Source organism: Triturus cristatus, chromosome 7, assembly GCF_964204655.1.
Source record: "Triturus cristatus chromosome 7, aTriCri1.1, whole genome shotgun sequence".
In the NCBI taxonomy this organism is placed as follows: domain Eukaryota; kingdom Metazoa; phylum Chordata; class Amphibia; order Caudata; family Salamandridae; genus Triturus; species Triturus cristatus.
Window position 1 is genome coordinate 1,733,837,748 of NC_140590.1, and position 20,129 is coordinate 1,733,857,876.

A 20,129-nucleotide genomic window follows, 5' to 3' on the forward strand; every position below is an offset into this window, starting at 1 on the left:
TAGTGGGGCTTCACAGGGAACCGGCAGGGGGCCAAAAATGTTTAAAAAAGATGTTGCCACAAAATTATGGAGGAATCTGCGGCAACATTGAAAAAACAACAAGCTCTTTTCGTTGCGTCCCAGGTGGGTCAGGTCCTGGGGAGAAATATATTTTATATAACATAACATAACATGTGTATTCGTAAAGTGCACGTTCAGCCCAGAAATGGGGCATCTTGGCGCTGAAATAACAGATGTATATTGTTACCCAACTCAATTAAGGGGGAGGGCAGGACACACGCAGCCCTCCTCCTCAGGCCAATTTCAGCCCTGTGGATCCCATCCCCGGGAGCCAGACCGATTTTACAAATTGGCCCTTGCCACATTAGAATATGGGGAGGTGGGTCACACGGCCCCTGCACGGGCCATGTTCAGCCCCAGGGATCCCATCCCCCAGGGCTCGGCCATGCAATACAGAGAGTGGGGGCTGCGTGGCCCCCTTCCCGAAGCCATTAATGGCCTGGGAACCCCATTCTATAGGGCCAGGTTAGTGCTATGTCCCAGGGTGCCCACCTCTGGGACATAGCGTGTTTTCTCTTGCTTGGCGGGAGCAATTTTTAATCTCCCAAAAAACAAGAGCAAATAACAAGCCCTCTCCCAGTGGACAGGAGCTGCACAGCCCCCTTCTCTTGCAGTAATTGGCCAGGGGATGGGGGTCACTGGGGCCAAAATCGACTGGGGGGCATGGGGCCACACAGCCCCCTCTCCTCTCTACAATTGTCCAGGCCCTTGTTGATTCGGTCTCCAGGGCAAGAATTGGCCTGGGGAGGGGGCTGCATGGCCCCCCACCATTTTTAATTGGTCAAGCCCCAAGGGATTGTATCCCCAGGCCGATATTGGGCCATGGAGCAGGGCTGCGTGCCCCTCTCCCAATATAAAAACATGCAGAGCACCAGGAGATGGGATCCCCTGGGCCAAAATTGACCTGAGGATGGGGCTGTGTGTCCCCCTCCAATTTAGAATATGGCTGGACTCCGAAGGAGGGGGTTCTTGGACCCAAAATTAGTCCAGGGAGGAAGGCTGCTTGCCCCCTCTCCATTTACTATAAGGATGGGCCTGGGGATGGGGTCCAGGGACTGTAATTGGCCCAGGGAGGGGACTGTGCCGCCCTCTGCGTTGCCTGCATGTAAGGGGTTGGCTGCAGCCAGGGCCAGCAGCCGACTCCCCACGGAGCATGGCCAAAATCCATGTGTGGAGTTGGATGCTTATGGGGTGGTTGGCTGCAGGCACTGCCACCGACCCCCTGCCTCACATGGCAGAAGGCCATGAGCACTGTGGAGATAGGTTCCCGAAGCAGAGTTGGCAGCCAAGCCCTGCAGCGGGGTTTGGATTAATGTAAGGCAATGTACTATTATTAAACAGTTTTAAAAAACTAGAGATTCACTGAAAAAAAGTTTAAAGGGATGATATAGTTAGGAAATAGGATTGAAAAACCCTTAGAAATTCACTGATTCATGATCAAAGGTAACAATAACTCATATCCTCACCATGCACTGCTAATTACCCCACATATTACATCACTCATGTCATCTTCTAAAACATGATTGATATTTTATATTTTTCAGCAGGAGTCACGGATCCAGCGCAACCACCACTGAATCCTCTTTTAAAAGAAGCATGGGCTCTCGCGCTTCATTAATAATCGGCCCCCGGATGGGCAAGGTCCCTGGAGCATTTTGATAATCAAGGAAGGGGACACATGGGCCCCCCACCTCCTAAGGCTTATTAATGCCCCAGGGACCACCAGCTCCCTGGGTCTTGTTTACTGATAAATGGGGGGCTTCTAGTACCCCCGCAGCACCAGGGGCTGCCCCCTCCCCGAGGATTTAATTATATTGAATCGGGGGCCGCACGGACCTCCCCAAGTCTCAAGAACCACCATCTCCCTAGGGCTTTATCTTAAAACAATGCGAGGTGCTGCACAGACACCCTCGCAGCCCTGGAGTCCGCAACCTCCCCAGGGCTTTAATTTGAATAAATGCGGGGGACTGCATGGAACCCCCTGCAACCCTGGGGACCGCCACCTCCCCAGGCCATTTCTTCAATTGAATATGGGGGGCTGCACAGATCCCCCCTGAAGCCCCAGGAACCCCCACCTCCCCAGGGCAACATCCAACATAGGGAGGGGCTGCATGGCCCTCCTTCTGGAGCCATAGATGGCCCTTGGGACCACCACCCCAGTTAGAAATGGGATCTCTGGTTGGCTCAGGCTTGCGCCAAAGCCAGGCAATGACCACCACTCTAGTCAGGGCAAGGGAGTTACACGCCAAAGATAACCCCTGCTCACCCCCTTGGTAGCTTGGCACGAGCAGTCAGGCTTATCCCGGAGGCAATGTGTAAAGCATTTGCACCACACACACAGCAACAACATACTAGGCACACCACAAAAGGAACTCCACACAAGGTTATATCAAAAATAGCCTTTGTATTATCATAAAACACATTAGAATAGTAATCACACAATATAAACTGTGCCACCTGGCACTGGGTAATATAGTAGTAAGATAGTAAACATAGAACACAACCAGTAGTTACTGGCAAACACTGTACTCAGCATCATCCTGTAACATAAATCCTATTTACACACAGTATCACATTAGGCGTGAAATATATTCTGCTCCAACCTCATAAGCCTAAACATATTAGACCATAACCTCCTAAGCATAACTCACATTAGGAAATAATCTCACTAGCATAAACCACAGTAGGGAATAACTCAAACATACCACAGTATGCAAAACCTCATAATCATAGAACCACATTAGAGGCATAAAACAGGGTGCATAAATCATACTACATAAATCACATTTCCTAGCACCACATAAATCACATTAGGGCCTGGCGCCCTACAAACCTAATACTCCCCCTGGCCAACTGGCCTTCTCAAAGGGGCTCAAGTGCCCTGTGTCCAAAATGTCAGGGTGCGCTGCCAACGCAGCAGTATCCAAAAGCGCATCATGGCGCTGGGGCAGGAGTACATCTCCGTCCTCTCTCTCACAATGCCCCCAGAGGCAGGATGGCCTAAACGTGGCAGCTGCCCACCAATTCCTGGGCAGCTGGGATCACCAAATGAGGCCTGGCACCACTGTGCCTTCTGGGTATCCACTGGGGCTCCCTCTAAATACAATTGGTACCCCAACGTTGGAGCGGCCCGCAATGGCGGGACGCTCAGGCACCGACAATGTGCCTTGAATTGCACCACCTCACTGGGGCCCTTGGGGCCTATAATTTTAATAACATTGCCCCTTCGGTGCAGCTGCCCTCTGCAAGCGGGGCAGCTTAAATAACAAGGTGAAGGGGGGGCCCTGGCACATCTGTGCCCTCGGGGTCACACTGGGGCATCTTAGACCAAGGTGCCCCCACGTTGGAGCCACACACAGGCTCTTAAAACAACACATGCTCCGTTGGAGTGGCCCGCAATGGCAGGTCTGCTCAGGAAATAGACCTGGACACTGTGCCTTGATCGGCACAAACACTGGCAAAACTGAGAATCCCCCACTCACCCGGTCTGCGGGGGGAACTCCTCCTCTGGTGCCATGCTCTTGAACAGCGGCTGGCTGCGGCGCGCTTTGAGAGTGCCCCCACTCCTCTTGCGCTCTTCTTCGCCAGGTCCCTCTTCTGGGACCGGGACTTCATGGTGGAGCCCGCAAGGCTCCGGATAGCCCTAGGTGGCCGGCGGCTCTCAGCACACCATGCGGGGCTCTCCCTCAGGACTTGGGAGCCTCGACGGCCAGCTCCAGCACTTTTCCTCCGGTTGTCCCATGGGCGCGGGGCTTCCCTCGGGGAAGCGCAAGTCCCACCCTACGTCAGGCACCACGCTGCCTGACTTCCGGTTTCGGGCCACGGTGGTGATCTTTTAAGAGTAGAATGCGGGGTGGGCTCCCGCGAGGGCAGAGGATGCGGGGTGGGCACCAGCAATTAAAAATAAATGTAAAGCGGCCATGTGGGGTGGGCACCCACTATTCAAAATAGCAGGAGCGAGATGGGCACCCGCTCTCCACAAAATGCAATTAAAAATCCAAAAGGGGGGTGGGCTCCCGCTTAGATCGGCAGCCCGGGGGAATCCGTACGCTGGGGATTCCCTCAGCGGCGACGTGCAGCCCAGTGCTGCGACGCTCCAGCGCTCCTCTTCTTGGGGAAAGTAAAGCCCAGCGCTCCCTTTTCTTTTTGGGCAAATTAAAAAGAGAGCACTCATGAGGCGCTAGCTGTACACAGACCTGGAAGATGAAGGGGGCAATGTTGGGCAATTAAAAGATAGCGCTCCGAAGCGCTAGAGGCAAAACTCAAAGATAGCGCTCACAGGGGCTAGGAGCCATAGCTCCTTAGCAAAAAGTCCATGAGAGTTTCAGGGGCACAGATGGGCCCAGGGAGGCCGGCACACAGGGCCCTCCAGCAGGGAGGCAGCCTCCATGGCGGTTCCTCCTGGGCCCCAGAAGCAGCAAGCCCCCTTCGTCAGGAACAGCACACCAGTACAGGAAGTGAACATTTTCATGGGGTCACAGCCCCTCTACTTATACCATGTAATCCTTTGTCTTAGTGCAGGGCATGGGGGAACCAGATGCAACTGGTTCAGGGGGGATTTGGAGCACTTTGTTTTGCAAGCTCCTCTCCCCCTTTGTCAGGTGGGGGCTAGGTGATCAGACACACCACAGGGGGCAGCATTCACTGGGGCAGGCACCATCCTATTCAGAGTCAAGGGATTACCCCTCCCACTACTCTTAGCCCAGGTGCCCCATTCAGCCCAGCGCTGACTCACCCTGCCCCTCCTGGAGTCACACACACCTCCCAGCTCCTGTCACTCACAAGCCAGACATGCAATTCACATCAGGCAGGCAGACACATAGCACACAGAAATACCAACTTCTAAAAGTGGCATTTCTCCACCAGTCACCATAAATCTGAGCACACCATTGCGCAGCATTTATCTTCACGAGTTCATACATACTAAACTCGACCCTGCACTCCTCTCATACCAGGAATTAACATTGACACACTTATCCCCCATGCATTCCTATGGGAGGGCAGGCCCATCTCACCACACGTGCACAGAGAGTGCACGCACTTTACACTGGACCACAGTGCTAAAGTGCCTAGAGTCCTAAAACCACTACCACCATATCAGAGCTTAAGGCAAAAAGTTCAGGGGTGAACCTGCCAAAAAGGGCCAAGTCCAACAACTCCCCGGGCCGGCTCCTGCTATATCCCAGAGTGCCCACCCCAGGACATAGCTGCTTACTGTGGCTTGGCTGGAGCTTTTTCTGCTCCTGCCAAGCCACAGCAAATGCTCATCTTCCAGCAAGCGAGAGCATTAAAAATGCTCTTGCTTGCTGGAAGCAGAGCAGACTTGCTTTTAGACAGAGGGAGCTGTATGTTCAGCAGCTCCCTATGTCTAAAATCAATGATGGCTCCGCAGGAGGCAGGGAGCCGGAAGGGAACACAGAGGCATTGATGCTCCCCAAGTGGTCCCAGTGGAGACTGGGTACCCTGGGGGCACCCAGTAGACATGGCTGAGCCCCGGTTAATGGGGTGCTCAGGACCGAAATCGGCCTGGGAGTTGGGCCATGCTGCACCCCTCCCCTATTACATGTAGGCCAGACCCCAGGGGATGGGGCCCATGGGCCAGAATTGGCCTGGGAGGGTGTCTGTTTGGCTCCCCTCCCCATTTCAAAAGGCCTGGCCCTGTGAGATGAGATCCCTGGGGCCCAATTTTGCCCAGGGAAGGGGGGCCATGTGGCCCCCCTCCACTAATAAAAGAAAAAAAACATTTAAAAAAAGAAAAGCCAGCACAGCAAGTCACCCGAGGCCCCACCCCCTTTCTCCACCACTCTGCAAATGCACCTCCTTGTGCATTACTGGTTTGGGGATGAAGTCCCCTTAAATACTGATGGTCTTTGGAGGTCAACAAACCAAAGGTTACAGGGACGTTATAGATTAGCTCAGATTTCACTTGTTCAAAACCATTGAAATTCAGCAGTTATAGTTACTTCAGCTAACTATGACTTATGCCCCCACTGCTTATGACCTCACATTATCATCACTCATACCATGACATGGATGACACCTCAAATGACATCACTCATGATATCATCCAGAGTCATGAGTGTTAAACATACATACTAAGCTGCTACAGAACTGTAATTAGGATACTAGGTGTACTACTAATGAGTGATACTACTTCTAACAAATATTATGTGAGTGCCTCCTGGGACTGTGTGTATCTGTGTGTGACTGGATGTCTGAGTGGATGCATGGGTATGTGAGTCGGCGTGTGAGTGACTGTATGGGTGTATGGGTATATAAGTGGGTGTGTGAGTAGCTGTGTGGATGAGTGAGTGGTTGTGTGAGTGGCAGTATGGGTGGGTGACTGGGTGTGTGAGTGACTGTATGGGTGAGTGAGTGTCTGGCTAGCTGTATGAGTGAGTGACTGGGTATGTAAGTGGCTGTATGGGAAAGTTAGTGTCTGTTTGAATGAGTGTTTGGTTAAGTGAGTTGGTGTGTGAGTGGTTGTATTAGAGAGTGAGTGTCTGTATGCATGACTGTATGGGTGAGTGAGCAGATATGGGAGTGCCTGTATGGATGTGTGAATGAGTATGTAAGTGGCTGTGTACAGTTGCCGTATGGGTGTGTGAGTTGGTGTGAGAGTGGCTGTATAGGTGAATAAGCTTGTATGTGAGTAGCTGAAATGGGTGAGTATATGGCTATGTGAGTGGCTGTGTAGTGGCAGATAGTAGCAGTGTCTGCTGCGACCCGTTTGTGGCTCTAAAGAAAACTGACTCCTAGTTTATTTCACTTTTTAGGATTACCAAAGTACTGTTTTTAAAATTGTTTGGAACTCACATTTTTTAAAGCTCTGCAAATCACCTGGTGCAGAGTATTTCTCCCACCCCGGTACATTGCGCTGTTTAGTGCCGATTGAACGGAGGGCAGGGAAGGGGGGTGAAGCACTTCTGGTTTCTGGGCTGCAGTCAGTGGTCTAGTGTGGAGACAGGAGGCCCCTACTTAAGGCGCATGCCTCAGCGGACACGCAGTGGCGAAAGGCAGATAGTGGCAGTGTCTGCTGCAACTCGTTTGTGGCGGTAACGCAAACTGCACTGTAAAGCGCTTTCAAAAACAATAACTTGAATTTCACTTTTTAAGATTACCAAAGTACTGTTTTTAAAATTGTTTGGAACTCACGGTTTGTAAAGCTCTGCAAATCACCTGGTGCAGAGTATTTCTCCCGCCCTGGTCCGTCATGGCGTTAAGTGCCGATTGAACGGAGGACAGTGAAGGGGGGTGAAGCACTTCCGGTTTCCCGGTCTGAGCTGCAGTCAGCGGTCTAGTGTGGAGAAGGGAGGCCCCCACTTAAGACGCATGCCTGAGCGGATGCGTGCAGCGGGCGCGCCGCTGGCGCTCCAAAGTCAAGCCCATCTGCGCCTGTCAGTGGCCGTTCGGGGCCTGGGGTCAGAACCCCTGCCCGTTTTTTTAGCAACTCACAAATGTACCTCAGAGCAATTACACATGCTATGTCCCCCCATCCAAGAACCATGTAAGCATACTATACAGATGGGATCCACTACGCAGAAATGCAGTCACTGCCCCTATGCTATGGTGGCGAACCAGAAGCAATCCAGGATAGAGCAGAAATTTAAACTACTATTAGTTAATTGCAGATCCCTCAACAAGCACAAATATGAGCTTCACGATCACCTTGCTGATAGCCAGCCAGATATGTTTCTCACCAAAACCTAGCTGAATGAGGATTCTGCACCTGAAATCCTTGAGGCCCTCCCTTTGAATTATGGGATCGCCAGACTGGATCGTCAATTTAACAGGGGGGGATAGCTATTATCCATAAGCTATCGGTACAATGCTCCTTAGAGCCGGTGAAAATCAAAGCCAGCGAGGCAGGCTTTTTGACAATCATGGCGGACGCTAATTATGTAATTAAAGGCTTTTTAATTTATAGACTACCAGGTCCTATCGCCCAGTTTGCACCTAGCATCAGGTAACAAGTAATACAACCGGCTCTTCGGTACTCTAAAATGTTGGTGTTGGGAGACATGAACCTACACTTTAACGATATGGATAATTCTGTAGTGCAAGAGCTCTGTCAGGAACTGGCCGCGTTAGAGTTGGTGCTGCAAGCTTCCCTCCCGGCCCACCAACAGGACCAATTATTAGATCCAATGTTTGCCAATATTGAAACTGCCTGTAGCGCGCTAGATGGACGGATCACTGAGGCGCCAGACAGAGCGGCCCCATGGCCTTTTAGTGCACCGAGGAGACAGTCAAAATCTGCCCCATGGTTCAATGAAGAACTCAGGAGAGCTAAGACTTCGTGCAAGCGTTTGGAACGAATATGGAGGAAAGAGTTTTCAGAGCATAGGAAGACCGATTATAAAACTAGGCTTAAATACTACCACTCACTCATAAGGAAAACTTGGGCCGCCTACTGCAACACAAGGATAGAGCAAGCTGTAAATTCTTCCAGAGAGCTGTTCGTAATTTTTAAGGACATATCGTCACTTGCCAGAACTACGGCTCCGAACAGCAGCTCGGTGGATTCTTGCAGCCTGATAGCAGACTTCTTCGCAGAGAAGGTAGCAAGGATTTATACCACCTTCCCGAATGAGGCACTCAATGGAAGTTCGGAGAGGGCGGGGTTGTTCAACGTGGAGGAGGCACACTGCCTCTCCAGATTTAACCTCCCCTCCTGTGATGACCTCAAAACTAAGGCCTTCAGCATTAAGTCTGGTTCACCAAGGGACCCTACGACACCTAAAACTCTGAGGGAGAGCATGGAGATCCTAGTACCCTATATTAGGCACCTCCTTAAACTCTCTTTTGAATCAGGGGTGGTCCCAAAAAGGTGGAAAGAAGTGGTTGTTATCCCCATTAAGAAAAAGGGTGTCAGTGCGAGTCAGTTGGATAACTTTCGACCGGTCTCACTCTTGCCAAATTTTGCTAGAATTGCAGAAAAAGTGGTCAATGCTCAAATGACAAAGCACATCTTACTGCACCCCACACAATCGGGTTTCCGGGCAACGTATTCTACTGAGTCAGCACTGCTTCTGTCAACAGAAACCATTCGCAGACATGTAGATGAAGATCAGACGGTGGCTTTGGTCCTGCTGGACTTCAGCACCGCATTCTATACCGTAGCCCACCCACTGCTTCTACAGCTCCTCAAGAAAGGAGGGTTAGATAGACTGGCCTTGGAGTGGCTGAGATCCTTCTTAAAGGATCGAAGCTTTCAAGTATCGCAAAGACCATACTATTCTAAAAGCATTGTGCTGGCTCTATATTTAGCCCCACTCTTTTTAACATATATATATGGCCCCTCCTGCAGACATTATTGTGAAATACGGCATTAGTGTTGTGTCATATGCGATGACACGCAACTGGTGGTATCACTATCTCAACCTCATGAAGAGACAGCCACCAATTTCTCCACCTGTTTATAGGAGCTGGCAGTCTGGATGTCATGTAACTGTTTAAAGTTAAACGGCAGTAGGATGGAGGTCTAATCGTGGGTAAGGCTCCCTTGATATGGTCCTCGTCGTGGTGGCTGCAGACCCTGGGCCCCACCATCTCCCCCAGTAACCAGGTTAAGAACTTGGGGATGTGGCTGTATTCTACGCTCTCCTTTGATCACCAACCAGGATTGTGGCCGGGAAGTGCTTCGGAATAATGAAAAGACTTCAGAAGGTCTTAGATGTGCTTCCCGTAGCAGCCAGGAACACTCTAGTCCATGCACTGGTAACTTCTCGCCTGGACTAGGGGAACACTTTATATCTATGAGCTAGTGGTAAGTGTGTGCAGAAACTTCAATGCATTCAGAATGCAGCGGCTCGCCTTGTTCTGATGCAGCTCAGAAGAGGTACCTCCAGGAATGCCTTTGCTGCCCTACACTGGCTCCCGGTGAGGGAGAGAATCCCTTTTAAAGCCCCATGTGTCAGTCACTGCATTCTGCAGGGAAACGGACCTAGCTATATACATAGTCTAATGTCTCCCTACACTCCTACCCGGGCCTTGAGGTCCTTGGGGACGGGACAGGTTAAGATTCCAGTAATCAAAAGAGTAAGAGTAGGTGGCCAATCTTTCCGCTACCTAGCCGCTAAAAACTGAAATGTCCTCCCTCTCGCTCTTCGGGCAGAACCATCGGAAAGGCTCTTTCAAAAAAAACTAAAGACCTGGCTCTTCTACATATAGGTTTACCTTTTAAACTTTCTCATGTTACTGCAACAGACAGGGTGACTGGCTGCAGCGCGGGGACACACTAGTGAGTTTAACCATGCGCTTTATAAGCTTACTTATTGTTATTATTATTATTATGAGTGAGTGAATGATTATGTGAGTGGCTGTATGAGTGTGTGGGGGGTATGTCAGTAGCTCTTAGGAGGAGTGAGTGGTTGTGTGAGTACTTGTATGGGTATGTGAGTAGTTGTGTGGGTGTGTGAATAGTCACATGTGCACTTGTATAGGGTGTGAGTGGGTATGTGAGTGGTTATGTCGATGATATCATCAGTGATGGCACTGACCATGTCATGAGTGATATAATATGTTAGGTCAAAAGCAGTGCATTGTGGGGGTGTAAATTATAGGTATAGCTCAGGTAACTATAACTGCTGAATTTTACTGGTTTTGTACGAGTGAAATATGAGCCTAACTATAACATCTCTGTAACCATTGTTTTTTTCAGTGAATATATATATCGCCAGTAGGTAGATATAGTTAGGACCTATTTTCCATAGGAAATCCGCAACATTCTATTTGGAATAACTTTGGCGCTGATTGACGAATCTTCGCGAAATTTTCCAAACTTTTGGCCAGCTCCGGTCTGCTCCTATCCTGAAAGTTTCACGGTGATTCAACAAGCAGGAGCTGAGAAAAAAGGGGGGTCCCAAAATGCGTTTTCCCCATAGGACCTTTAGCCACAGCTACAGCCCGAACTGCTGAACGGAATTACACCAAATTTGGCAACGAGGTAGTCCTCAGTTCAGACTCGTGCCTTTTGCTGAAATGGTGTAAATCCGTTCAGTAGTTCCTGAGAAAATTAGGGTCAAAAGTACATATATATCTATGGCCTCGGAGGATCCACACACCCTCCCGATGACGAGCTGAATTTTAATTGGCTGCTAACACTCTGAATCAGGAAGTGTTGGCAGCCATCTTGTAGAACCGAGGCACAAGAAAGCCAAAAAAAAATGACGCAAAACGCGACAAGGGGGCAGGGTAGAAACACCCGGACCCCCTAGGCTTGCTCAAGGGGTCCCACAAGGACACCCAAGGCCGGGAGGATGCGCGCTGGATGCGCAGATCATCCCGATACAAACAATAATTCAGCGCGGGCTCGAGTGCTGAATATGCTAATTTGCCCCCGGGGGGGCCAAATCCTGGGGCGTAATAAAAAAAAGTGTAGGGGGGGTCCCAATCCCCCCACACTGCCCCGGGGACTGCCACCCCCGGGGCTCGAAGATAGTATATGTGGGGGGCTCACGGCCCCCCGCAACCCCGGGGACCGCCACCCCCGAGGCTTCTTGAAAATGGGTGAGGGGGCTCGCAGCCCCCCCAACCCCGGGGACCACCACTTCCGGGGCTTGAAATAATTTGGGGTGGGGGGGCTCTCAGGGCCCCCCCAGCCCCAGGGACCGCCACCCCGTGGCAACTGGTCAATGTGGGAGGGGGGCCACGTGGCCCCCCTCCTGTAGGCTTGTATAGGCCCTGGGGACCGCCACCCCCAAGCGCCGTCTCCTGCAGTGTCCCAGGGTGCCTACCCCCGGGACACTGTAGTTTGCAATGACAGGGCGGGAGCCTCGTGGCTCCCGCCCTGTCATTGCAAACTGCTTTGCTTCATTGAAGCAAGAGCAGGAAACCTGCTCTCGCTTCAATGAAGCAAAGCTGATTGCTTTTCCACATGGGGAGCAGCATGTTAGCTGCTCCCCATGTGGAAAAGCAATGCCAGCTCCCGCAGGACGCGGGGAGCCGGCTGGGATCGTGGGGGGATTGGGTACCCCCCACGGCCCCCAACGGAGGCCAGTCCCTGGGGGATGGGGTCCCTGGGGCCATAAGTGGCCTGGGAGGGGGGCCACATGGCCCCCCTCCAACATTAAAGAAATAAAAAATAAAAAAAATATAAAAACAATGGTTGGCCCCAGGGGATGGGGACCCCGGGGCCTTAAAGTGGCCAGAGGAGGGGGGCTACGCAGCCCCCCTCCATAAAAAATTCAAAAATTCAAGAAAAAAGGGCCATGCCCCGGGGGATGGGGTCCCCGGGGCAAATTATGGCCTCGAGAGGGGGGCCACGCGACCCCCTTCCTGATTTTACCTCCAGTAAGCACCACGGAGCTGCGTTGCAGAGTGTTGTTAAAGGGGCGAGGCCTCTGAACACTTCTCTGCAACACAGCTCCCTGGCGCATACTGGAGGTACCTGGTGGGCTAGTTGGCCCCCAGGGGACCGCAAGATTGAAGAGGAATTAATTCCCCAACTTAAAACAGGGCGTGTTTGCATACGTTACCTGGAATTAGCATTTAAAAAACCTTTGAAATTCACTGAAAAAACCATAGGTTTCAGGCCTGATATAGTTAGGAATTAGCATTTAAAAAACCTTTGAAATTCACTGACAAAACCATAGGTTTCAGGCCTGATATAGTTAGGAATTAGCATTTGAAAAACCTTAGAAATTCACTGAAAAAACAATAGGTTTTAGGCGTGTTATAGTTAGCTGAACATTTCACTCGAACAAAACCATTGAAATTCCTCCAATATAGTTAGTTGTACTAACTATATCTCGCGCGCCCGCAATCCACTGCTGATGATGTCACATATTACATAATTCATGACATGGTCAGTGACATCACTGATGATATCTCAAATGACATCACTGATGACATCATCCACGTGACAATCAGATACACATCATCATACACTAGTATAACCTTTCATCACTCACTGTAAAATACAGAGTGCCAGATTTAAAACCATTGACACACCAATACAAGTTTCTAAACACCCACTCAGTGATTCCTAGATCTATACACGCATCTAATCACTTACCTATAGATTCACTCATACATGCTCAATGATCAATAGAACAGTATCAAATAAACTTATACACCTATATCGACATTACACACCAGCACACATCCTAATCACTTATGAAGTCATCCTACTCACTTATGCAAACAATGGATCATACTTACTTTTACTTAGCTATACACTTATAAAAACACCACTTCATCTATTCATATAGATAATAAATCATACTTAGTGTGTTATAAAAACACTATTACAAGTATACAGTTATCCATACAGTCACTCATACAATCACTGACTCTTATGTATACTTATTTCTATACAACAACTGACACATACACTGGCTTTTATTTTTCTAGTTTGTTGGACATGTACCATTGAGACATATATTGGCTCATCACCACACCCATAAAGATATTTACTCACCCAAACAACTGTTATAACATATAGTTTTAACTTCATATACCTACTGAATCAACTATTCAAACATCTTTGGGCAGTCACACACCCCCCACCAAACCACACACACATTCACTCTCCCATACAAATAGTCAGTTAACTAATAAATAACTAATATAGACTTTCACGTAGCTAGTAACCAACTCGTGCAGCAGTTTACACAACAACTGACAAAGTGATACAGATATTCACACAATTTAGTCACTATCCAATATATTTAGTGAGACACTATAAATTAGTCAAGTAAACAGTCAATCACACTGCTACTAAATCCTCCATCCAGATAGTTATATTTATATATCCACTCATTCTTCAATGCAAACTGCTATATATATATAATACATATTTAAATAACGAACCAAACCACATTCACTGGATGATGTCATCAGTGATGTCATCAGTGATGTCATTTGAGATGTCATCAGTGATGTCACTGACCATTGCATGAATGATGTAATATGTGACATCCATTGTTAAACCTCACTAAACCTTCTACTGCTGACACCATGCAGACCAAGCACAATCTGGGTGTGAGTGGCATATAGTTGACACAGCAGACAACATTCCTTGATTACTTTGACCAAAGGGAACATATCAAAATTGAATAAGTGATTGTAGAACGGTAACACCCTGGGACTCACTACAGGTGATAGTCATTCACTATTATTTAAAATAACTTAGGAGCTACATGTATGAAACCATTTTGCGGCTGCAAACCGTACAATTTGCAAAATCACAGTGTGAGAGCAAAATATTATTTTACTACTTTCAAAATCCATTTTTTGGTTTCAGCATTTCCCACTTGCAAAATGGGTTTAGGGATGCCAACCTAATTGTCGTTGTGTCTCAAAGCATTGACTATTTACTGTCCCTCTAAAGGTGGTGGGTGACATTTCTGGGAGCTGCCTATTCCCCCATGACAACTTCTCAATCTAGAAACTTTAAAAGAATGTAAAAATCCTTAAAAGAACACAGGTTGTTTTAAAAAAACATCTCCTTTTTGTGAACGTGAACACATGGATAGTGGCCTGCTGTTCCTTGCAGGTCACCATCACTGTGTTTGTAGCCAATTACAAGTGGTCACAAATAGCAATCTCCCTAATTAATATTAATTAGACTGTGACTCTTTGGGATAGGAGATTCAGCCACATGAACTATTAGTACAAAATTTACATGGCAATATCAGAGACTGGCCGCATAAATTTGGAACACAATTTGCAAGCCCTTTTTGCGACCTGTTTCTTCCAAACACGCAAATAGTTCAATGTTACATGTCCCCATATATTGGTCTATGCATTTGATTGAGTATGATAGAGCTATCTAGAGCATCAAATGTGTCCAATATGTCAAAACAAACCAGGAGGCCTGCAGTTCTGTCAATGAGTATCAGCAACTGTTCAAGCATGAATGGAATGTAAATGATGCCTTAGTCTTGATATTTTAGCTTAATAAGTACAATTGCTAACATAACCAGGCTCACCAGACTCTAGCAAATGCCCCTCACCCCTATCTGCAGACCAGAAGACCTGGCAGAAACTGAAATTTGTCATATTGTTTAGCATTTTGTTCTAAAATATGATCTTTGTCCTTATGCCCTTAACCCATTTCTTGAAGGATATTTGTCTGCCAAAGGTTTCATAAAGTAGAATTCCCTCTGAAAATCCTTGGGAATGTCTTCAAATGTTGAGATGGAGGTCTACAAGGGATAGTAGCTCACCAAATCTGCATTTGAATTTGCAGTGTGTCCTTAGGTTAGTCCTTCTGCCTAATAGCATTTGAATCTGAAATACCAAAAAAGTAGCATAATATAAAAGAAGCATTGGAAACCGCATACAGTGGTCTACTGAATCATTTTCTCCTGCCTCTGATGCCCATGTCTACATCTCACACTGTGGAAACTGTCCCTCGTCACCAACTGCTCTCAGTAAAGCTTCAATGCTTTGCAACAGCAGGAGTCCTGTATTGCCTGCACATAATCTCACTGCTTACGTTTCAAATTGCAAACACAATTGCAGCTTGCAGTATCATATCTCTACCCTGGGATATGGTCTTTTGCAATCACAAATATTGTCAATTTAAGAAGTGCAGGCTTTGAGAATCCAAAATCCGTTTGTACATCTGGAACGGAGTGTAATGGTTTTTGTACTCAGCAAAAATCTTTCATCTCAGTGCATCATTCTTTTTATTCAGCTATGGAGGGTTTGTGGCAGATATGGGCTATATCTTCTGAAATACAGGATTAGGTACCATAATTGATTCATAATTTTAGGATTTTAGGTATATTTAAAGCATTACTTAGTATTTCAACAAAATTGAATGGGGTGTGGGGGAGTAATGAAAGGAAACAATACAGTTCTTATTTACAAAACACACAAACCTAGATCTATGCCTGTACCTCTCGGAGTCAGTATTATCTTGCAATATGGAAAGGGTTTTTTTTAACTCTTGATTCATACATTCTTTGAAAAAGACACCAACTCCTTCACTAGCAGTAGGTTGCATGCTTCAGCAGAGGGTTCACTTCTCACCAGCAAACAAGTTGCTTAGTGGGCTCAACCAAAGCTCTTGATGTTTTTGATCAATGTTTGATGTATATGGTCAGTCCTTGTCCCGTACTTAAAACAAGCATTTGCAATTCAATCGGTCTCACATTTGAGAGAGTTAGAGCTATTGACGTAAATGTCGTGTAGCGGATGTTTGTGGTTGTGGTATGTTGTGTAAATTTGTGGTGTGTGTTGGAGGTATGTGGTGTGTTGTGGAATTGTGTTGTGTATTTGAAATATGTGGTTTGGTGTGGAATTATGTGGTGTGTTTTGTAAAGGTGTGGAGTTGAATTGTGTGGCGTTCAGCGAAATTATGCTTGTTGGAATTATTTGTTATGTTGTGGAGTGCTGGTATGTGGCATGGAGTGCATTTTTGTGGGGTGTATTCATGTTGTATTGAGTAGAGTATAATTGTGTGTAGTGTAATTATGTGAAGCTGAGTGGTATTGTGTGGAGTGTAACTATGTTGTGTGGTGCAGAACTGTGTGGCATTGAATTGTGCTGTGTTGTGTGGAATTACGTGGCATGGTTTGTAGTGGTACTATGTGGCATGGTGTGGAGTAGTATTCTGTGGTGTGGAATCATGTGGCTAGTTGCAAAGATGATTGTTTTTATAGAGTCTAATTATGTGTTTTAGAATTGAGTGGATGTATGTGCAGTGTAAATGTGTTGTGTGAAATGTAGGTTGTAGTGTAATTACATCATGAAATGTAGGTTGGAGTGTAATTATGTGTAGTGAAAATATATGGAACTGAATTGTGTTGTGTGGAGAGTATTTATATGGTCTGGAGTGGAGTGTAATTAGGTGTTGTTTATGTTATTGGTTTGTAATTGTGTGACATGGAGTGGAATGATGTGGTGTGGAAGTGTGTGTAGTTGAATTGTGTGGCATGTTATTATAAGATGTTAAAATTAAGAGTGAGTGGAGCTCATGGAGTTGCACTATGTGGAATTCCATTGAGTTGTTTAAAAACTCTGAGTGATGAAAAGGAGCATAAAGTAAAGTATAAATCATCTATCAATTATAAACAGTCTCTTCAGATCCACGAAATTCACACAGAATTATTGTGCACATAGTCTTGAAATCTCTTTTTTTCATCAATAATCTTTATTTTCATTTTCAGTCAAATGCATCAGTCCAGCCAATGCGTTTCGTCCAAACATGGACTTCCTCAGGGTTATAATTATTTCTTAAAGATAACTGAAGCAGTCTTTCAATATATTTCATTGAGTGCATACGCTGGTAGTCCCTGTAGTGTCTGTTACATCATGAACTTATAAGGATAAATGCCTTATATCAACACTGGCATAATCTCCGTTTGTGTATGAAATGCCGTCTGTCTAGCCGTGAGCATTTCAAAGCTAAATATTCATGAGAACTAACATATTGGTGCAGCCTTCATTGCCTACACTGCTGTCCTCATAACTCTAAGTTGTTAAAAACTCATCATCAAAGATGCATCATATGTTCTAGCGAAGGCCACTACCACACAGCAGGAAAATGTCACAGATTCAGAGGGTCAGAAAAGAATGGCTCCACCAGTGGAGCCCTGCAGGCAGATTCACCTGGTCTTCCCAGTGTCCACTGTCCTCTCATTTCACAACAAAGTCCTCGAAAGAATGTGATGTTGGAAACCAGGTAGGAGTCTCCTCCCAGATTAAGAAGCGTACTCAGCTCAAAGTTCGAATGACAGAAAAACAAAGCCTGAATTGACAAATCAATGTACAGACACATGCAAAACAAAAGAGCAAATGCCAGCCTGGTCTGCATGTAACCCTGCATGCAGAAAAGATAAGTGCAAATAAGGTGGGAATATTGATGAGGCTACCACCATTGACAGCTCAAAATAATGCAAAACAGTTTCACAAATTAGACTGGAGTTGAGAAGCAACAGGGAAGTGCTCCATTGAGTCAATGAAGTGCTTACCTGGGCATGTCTGAGAGGTGAAGATGAACGGGCCAGGCAGCTTTGTTCCATCTCCCAGCTGCTGCTAGTCAAGGGGTGGTGTGTGACACTAACGACTAACCTAGACCCGGGGAATGGAGCAGGTGCAAAATCACAGTGATGCAAATAACATGCCTGACGGATTTTGAGGGCGTTTGTTTTTACACTTCCTAGTTGCACGATAGTGTTACATGCACCGTCCTGTTTCATATCCTCCCTCAGGTTAGCATCCTCTCACACCTGGTCAGGCATTTAAAATGATGTCCACACCATTGCCTGGTGTTGCCCCCCCCCCAGCTCCCTCTGCTCTCTGCTCTTGGCGTCCTCAGACATTCGGGACAGGGTCATCTCTGGCTGCAGCTATCAGGTCCAGCCCCTTTTGCTCCATCACCGCCAACATCGGACAGCAGAAAACTATGACATCCAAGTCACATCGCTGTGCTCCATTTTGCCCTACTTTCCTTCCTATTTTGTCTACTGTGATTTGTTAGAATGGAAGACCACATGATTAAGCCAGACGCGTTCTCACGGAAAGGAAATTAGGCTCCATCCCAATGCTAACCTGTAATTGGTTGCGTTAGCTAACCTCCCATCCAATAATTAAGAGTCTTTTTCTTTCACCAATCCGCGTATTTTCAGCTAAATTGGGAGATCATTAGCACTGACCTCCAAGAATGGTGAGCTCTATGGGTGGTTCAGCAGGAAGTGGGCATGTTGTTTCAGAGTTGGAACGAACAGCGTGACCCTTGGAAAGCCCGGGGCATTGTTTGGTGTGCGATGTGTCCGGCACTGGTAAACTCTGTTACATGGAGTTAGAGATTTTGCCGAACTCCACGCTCCAAGCAGAGTGGCAAAAACTTTGCAAGCTCCGCCAGCAGACTGAGTTCACCGGACACCACTAATTAAAATGTGTTGTGTGTAGTGGATTTATGCCGAATGTATTTGAGGGTAAGGATGTATGTATACATGTGATGTTTACCACTGTTTACAGAGATACTGTGTGGCCACGTATATGCAGTATCCAGAAGCCAAACTCACTAAATTGGTCAAATCGTGTTCTGTGAAGGTAGTGAGGCATTCGTGTAACAGATGTTTTAGCTAGCCACAATTTAGAATGCTATTTGGGTAGAAAAAAAGGTTTGATTAATGATTGCATGGGGAAAAATTAAAATGGTAGTTGTGGTAACCATCTAAGTTGTGGGCAAAGTAAGTAAGGGTACAAAAACTATTTAACAGTTCACTCCACCAGTATGTACATTAGGATTGCAAGCCATCAAACAAGACATTGAAGGTAAAATAATTTTTGTTCATAATCTGTAATTCTGTAAGACCCAGTAGCTTCCTCCTGCTACGTACAGGATGGGCTCCAGGGCGGTGCGCACAGTGCAGCAACACCTGGTGCTGACCTTGGAGGGAGCGGGAGGCGTGGTGAGGAATTAGAGGTCTTTAAAAAGCACCCAGTGCAGAGTTGCTTTTGTGTCCGGAGGTTTTCAAGCAGCAATAAAAATGTTAAGGTAACCTTGGAGATTAATGTTTCTGCTGGAGAGAAATTGGAGTTCTATCTAGTAACTGTTTCCACTAATGCTAAAGTAGCAGAGAGGATTAAGATGCCTGCTGCAAAGAACATGTCCTTGTGTGTCCAGAGGTTGTTATGCAACAATAAAAATGTAAAGGTAACTTTGGTGATTAATGTTTTTGCTGGAGCGAGATGGGAGTTCTATCTAGTGGCTGTTTCCAATCATGCTAAAGTAACGCAGAGGATTAAGATGCCTGCTGCAAAGAACATGTCCTTGTGTGTCCAGAGGTTGTCAGGAAACAATAAAAATGTAAAGGTAATTTAAGCGATTGATCTTCCTGCTGGAGAGAGATCGGAGTTTTATCTAGTGGCAGTTTCCACTCATGCTAAAGTAGCACTGAAGATTAAGTGGCCTGCTGCAAAGAACATGTCCTTGTGTATTCAGAAGTTGTCAGGCAAAAATAAAAATGTAAAGGTAACTTTGGCGGATAATGTTCCTGCAGGAGAGAGATCGGAGTTTTATCTAGTGGCTATTTCCGCTCAAGCTAATGTAACACAGAGGATTAAGAGGCCTGCTGCAAAGAACATGTCTTTGTGTATCCAGAGTT